The sequence below is a fragment of the Gossypium hirsutum genome, chromosome A05, assembly GCF_007990345.1.
Source record: "Gossypium hirsutum isolate 1008001.06 chromosome A05, Gossypium_hirsutum_v2.1, whole genome shotgun sequence".
Lineage (NCBI taxonomy): Eukaryota > Viridiplantae > Streptophyta > Magnoliopsida > Malvales > Malvaceae > Gossypium > Gossypium hirsutum.
This window is the reverse complement of record NC_053428.1, coordinates 41562805-41569434: the sequence shown is the minus strand read 5'-3', so window position 1 is coordinate 41569434 and position 6630 is coordinate 41562805.

Below are 6630 nucleotides of genomic sequence, written 5' to 3'. Positions count from 1 at the left end.
TTACCAAATGTAAAAAATATATCAACAATCTCTCTTTTAAACTCAAAGTGCACTTTCAATTTAATATATACTTACTACTTGACGCAAAGACCAAGTATTTTCGTGAACTTGACAAATGATGTCAACTTGAGAAGCTTGGTAAATACATCAACAACTTGATCCTCACTTCTGCAATACTCTAGTTGGATTGCTTTGTCATTGCTAGGATCTCATAGAAAGTAATATTTTACATCAATATGCTTGCTTCTTCCATGCAGCTAGGAGTGAGCAAAACTCGATTCGACTCGAAAAAATCGAAAAAAATTCGAATTTTGAGTTAAACGAATTGAGTTATTCGAGTTAACTCGATTCTTTTTTTGAATTTCGAGTTCGAATCGAGTTGAGTTTTCAAATTCGAATAACTCGAATAATTCAAATATCAAAATATAATGTTTTACATTTTTACCCCAAACTCTCAAACCTTTTTATTTTTCCCTAAAAACTTTTACTCTTTCCCACTTTCCCCCCAAAACTTTTACTCTCTTTCCATCCCAACCCCCCAATCTACCCAAAATTCATTTCCCACCAAAATTTTACTCTCCCATTTACTTTTTCTCAAAATTTTACTCCTAAAAACTCTCAAAAATTTTTATTTTTCCTCCAAAATTTTACTTCCCCCTATTTACTTTCCCTCAAACTTTTATCCCCCAAAAGTTTTTATTTTCCCCCTAAATTTTTTACTTCTCACCCTTTACTCTCAAATAAAAAATCAAAATTATCCAAAAAAAATACTAAACATAAATAATAATAATTTTATTTATATCTACTATTTATATTATTAAATTAAATTTCACATTTTATATTATTTATATTATTGAATTGTTTAGTCATATTGAATATTTATATTAAAATTGAATTATTAATTATGCCATTAAATATTCATGTTAAAATTTTATATTGGTATCAATTTCACATTTTATCTTTAAAATAACTTTTATTAAAAAATCACATTTTTACATTTAATATATTTTTTAATTCCAAAATACATAGTGACAAGAATATGAAGATAATTGAAATAACTAAGCAAGCAAAGAAGCTAACCCGTATATAAAAGATTAATAAATAAATTATGAGGTGATGAAAGTTAATAAAAATTTTAATTAAGGTGGACAAATTTTATTACGATGGGTGACAATGGTTACAAAGACCCAATATTATTTTTTAAAATTTAACTCGAACAAATATATTTGATTCAATTTGATTTGAATTCCATCTCACTCGACTCGATTTGAGAAAATTTTAAATCAAATTAGGATGATAAAATATGATTCGTCAACTCGATTAACTCGAGATTTTTTCATTCAATTCGATTCGATTCGATCAAATGCTCACCCCTACATGCAGCATAGGATTCTTTGACAACTTGATGGTTGAGTTGTTATCATAGAAAATTGTAATGGCTCTTTCTGGCTTGAATTGTAATTGTTCAAGGATTCTCCTAAGCTAAATATCTTAACAAGCACATGCTGTAACAGCAAAAAATTCAGCTTCTGTGCTTGATAATGTAACAACAGATTGCTTCTTAAATAACCACAAAATAGCCTCTGTGCCAAGCATTAAAACATAACCTAAAGTGTTCCTTCTATCATCTCGTTCTCCTACATAATCACTGTCGATGAAGCCAATCATGTCTTACTTTTCACCATTATTGTAGAAAATCCTAAAATCCTTGGTTTCTTGCAAGTAACAAAGGATTCTCTTGGCAGCTAATAAATACTTTTTAGTTGGGCTCTCCCTTACTAATAAGACTCACAAAATACATAATATTTGTCCTCATAGCAATTAGATACATCAAACTGCCTATGGTTTGCTTGTAAAATGTGTTATCCACCTTCTTCCCATCTCCCTATTTAATTAGTTTTAAGCCAAACTCAGTTGGAGTGTTGGTAGAGTTGCAATTCATCATTTTGAATCTGTCCAAATTTTCTCTCACATACTTTTTTTGAGAGATAGAAATTCCATCATCAGATTGCATCACTTATAGCACTATCATTCCAAGTAAAAATAAGATCATCAACATATAAGTACACAATGAGCATTTTCCCATTATATCCAATTTTAACAAAAAAAAGGTGAATGTTCATATGGACACTTTTGAAACCCCACTTTCAAAAAATAACCTCAACGCGACCATACCAAGCATGTGGAGCTTGTTTTAGTCCATACAAATTATCTACCAGTTAATTCAAATCTTGATCTATATGGTAATTTAATTCAATTTATCAGTTTCAATTACCTTAAAATAATTTATTTTATGCATACGAAAGTTCAATTTCATTTTACAAAAACTCTCTAAATTTTTGCATTTTATTCAATTTAGTCCCTAAAATCGAAACTGTATAACTTTCACATTTGAGCACCGTTTTATATTTCATTTCAAAATCATCCTTCTATAACCCTTTACTATCAAATTTTCATGACAGTTTTACAATTTATTCATTTTAGTCTCTATACTCAAAAAGTTAGCATTTACCTTTACAAATTAGTCCATTTTTATTTCTAAGCTTATCAACTAACACATTAACAACAAAAGCTTCAAAATTTATCAATGGAAACATTCAAAATCTTTAATGGTTTTGTAATTTGACACGTGGGTTAGCTAAACTGAGTTTCAACAATCACAAAAAACAAAAAATTCATCAAAAATAAATTTTGGGGAACTTACTATGCAAGGTCGAACCTTTAAACTCTCTCAGGATCTCTTTCAATGGTGAAATTCGGTGTAAGGGGGAGATGAACACAATATCTTCTCTTTCCTTCCACATTTAACTAATTGTTTTCTTTTAATTATTATTGCTTTTATATTATAATAATTTTAACACATTTTAATTCACTAAAGTCTACCCAACCATCCAAAATTATGAAATATGGAATAATTTCAACTTAAATCATAAAAAAAATACCATTTGAGTATTTTTAACTAATAAAAATCAATAGCGGTTAACTTTTATAGTTTTTACAATTTAGTCTTTATACCTTAATTACTAATTGTTCAATAAAATTACTAGACCAAAATTTAATATAACTCTATAATAGAATCGTCAATATTATTAAATAATATCTACTGACTCGATTATTGAAAAACGAGATTTTGAAACTACCGTTTTCGACACTACTAAAAACAAATTGTTACAACCATAGTGAAAATGCCACAGCCATGAAGGATATTTAACTACACCATCAAACATGATTAAACATGATTGAACAGCCTCAATCTTCAATGGAAACAACCCATCCTGACTCATTTCCACAATAGCAACAACTTTTCTAGATGGATAAAAAATTTCACAAGCACCATTCTTAAGAGTGACAATATATCCATTTTCTAATAGTTGACCAACACTCAACAATTTGTTTCTTAAAGCAAGGGCATATAACACATTAGATATAGTTTCCATAAAAACATTCTTGGTTCTAATATTGATGTTACCTTTTCCCATGACATCCACAGTAGAACAATCATCAAAGCAAATTGTAGAACGAAAATCATCATTTAAATATGAAAAAGATGATTTACTTCCACAGATGTGGTTACCGCAACTTGTATCCACATACCAAACATTTTACTCAGGTTCCTGTTTAACCTAAACCACCATCAACAAGGTCTCTCCTTCATTGTTCTCAACAAAATGTGATTGTTCATCCTTTTCACTTGGTAGCCTAACATAACATTCCAAATGATAATGACCAAACTTTTGACATCTGAAGCATTTTATCTTAGATTTATCAAAATCTCATCATTTGCTTTTTCTGTGGTCATTATTAATTATTTAATTCCTTCCTCCATTTCTGTTGCCACCATCTCTACTACCTTGATCTTCTCTTCCTCTACCTATACCTTTACCTTTAACCCTTCCTCCATCTGTAAAGTCTCAAAGTCCCTCGCCAAGGCTAGAAGTTGTGCTCGCTTCACTCTGACAAAGCATTGATACTTTTTCTTCATGGAATCTCATATATCCTTAGAAGTTTCTTTACAAAGAACAGTGTCTAAGATAGGATGATCAATAGCTTGAAAGAGATAAATTTTCGCCTTCAAATCTTTCAGCTTTCCCATTTCGAACTTTGCTTTTTGGGAATTCGTCAAAGTTTCTCCTTTTGTAGGCTCTTCGATACTTGCTTTAATAATTGGCCAATACTCTTTTAACCGTAGAAAGTTCTTCATCAACATACTTCAATGGTCATAACAACCATCAAAACGGGGATTGCTTGAACAAAACTACTTTCTGAGGCCATAGGTGCTTTTAACTCAAATGAGAGAAGATGATTTATTGAATTTATTAATAACTCCAAATGGTTCTAACCTTTTACAAGCTTTACAATAGCTAAAATTAATAAGTTAAGAGCTAAAAATAGCAAAACTAAATACTAAAAAAATTCTCAACCATATTTGGTAATCATTAATTTTAAGGATGATTTATTTACCAAATATAAAAATATCTCAACAAAAGTTACATGGAGACCTTGTACGAGGAGATAAATTGTATTTTGCCTCCTTTATTAAAAAATGGTAAATTAGTCTGTATACATTAGATAAAAAAAAGCAAACTAGCCATTTCTATTAAAAATTTCTCCCATTTTTACTATTAAAAACTAGCACAACTGATGGAATAAAAAAAATAATTACATGTGGTGTGCAACTTGTGCCTCATGGTAACATGCAAAGCCCTATTTTTAACAATAGAAATGGATGAAATTTTTAACAAAATGACCAATTTTCTCTTTAATCTAACGTGCATGAACTAATTTTTTCATTTTTGAGTAGATAGGACAAAATACAATCCAACTCATAGTATGATGGGCTACATGTTACTATTTCCTCTTTATTTTCAACAATCTGTAGCTTATGCAACCAAGAAACCATGACTACTCTATTTCTTGCAAATAATTCCCTAGGAATGTAAGGTCATGCATTCCCTCTATTAATTCAATGGAGTCAAATTTAAATTGGATAAATCTCAAATTTATATATGAATTTTGATTTAATATGTAATTTAATACATTAACTTTAATTTTATATAATTATACACTTGAAATTTTGATTGTGGTTTAGATATATATATAAATTTATTATGGTTCAACTATATACATTTAAAGAAATAAATTTACTAACTTATTTATATACTAGATAAATATAATTATTTGTATATGCAATATGTAAATGTAAAACAACTCCATATTGATAATTGTGTTAGTGATTTGTGAAAAAACTATGTATAAAATTGCACAAAATCAAACTTCATATATAATACTATAAATTCTACCACTCGCATATGCATGTGAAAACTACGTATTTAGAACATCAATGTTTGTTTGAAAATAACATACAATCAATAATGAAACGTATGGTCTGAAACTAATTAATAATAAATGAAATATGTACGATATTAAAATGGAAAAAATGAGATTAAATTGTGAGTAAAAAATTTTTTAACACATAAATACATCATATTAAGAATACTAAATGAGTACAATTATTTATAATGGTATTATCATCAATATTGAGTTGGTGTCGAGTTAACTTGTGACAACAATATTATTAATACTAGAAATTACATCACATGCATATGCGTGTAGAAATCACAGATTTAAAACATAGATATGTGTTTATAGATAACATACAATATATACAATTGATGGAAGTAACAAAGTATTCATAATAAAATTAAAATGTGTAAAAAATTAAATAAAGCTTTAGGTGAGTGGTAAATTAAATATTTTACTAACACAATTGGCTCATGTTCGAATCCCACCGTATGCATTTTTTATTGGTTTTTTTAATAAGAAAACTAAAGTTATAACTTATTTTAATTACTAAAGGGCATTTCTATAATTTTTCTAATCGATTTGGTGATCCAGTTGAGGGTGACACTAACTTAGTCAAGAGCTTAAATAATAGTATAGGTTATACTTTTAATTGAAGTTCATGTATAATTTTGAAAATTGTTTCATTTAAATTAAGGATAAATCTAAAAGCATGGACTTTGAATTGGTGCAATTATTTGTATGAAACTTTGATTGCGGTCCAAATATATATATGAAACTTTAATTTTAATTCAATTATACACATTTAAAAAAATAAATACATTAATTTATTTTTATATTAGATATATAATTATTTGTATTGGAATATGTATACTTAAAATGGTGCTATATTAAAACTTGTGCTAGTAATTTGTGATAATTAAATGAAATTAATATTTCATGTATAGCATTGAACAAAATCAAAGTTCATATATAACATTACACATTGAACCAAAATTTATTTGTAGTTTTGAGATTTGACGTTTTATATATAAAATGTTTATATATGAATTTAATTTGAAATTTGAAATTGATAACTAATTTGAATTAATGACTCTTTTTATATATATTACGTCTACTTTCCTGTATATGTTTGAAATTTATGATTGCTATTCTCAATAACATTGTTTTTAAAGTTACAATAAAAAAGTTGAAATATGTTTTTACTTTAAGGACTTATCTTGCAATTTGCTCTTCTAAAAGAACTTGCCCCAGTCCAAATCCAAAATCAGAGAGGTATAAAAATGAAAATGCACCAAATGTTCCTGGACAAATTTTAAATTGTAAATT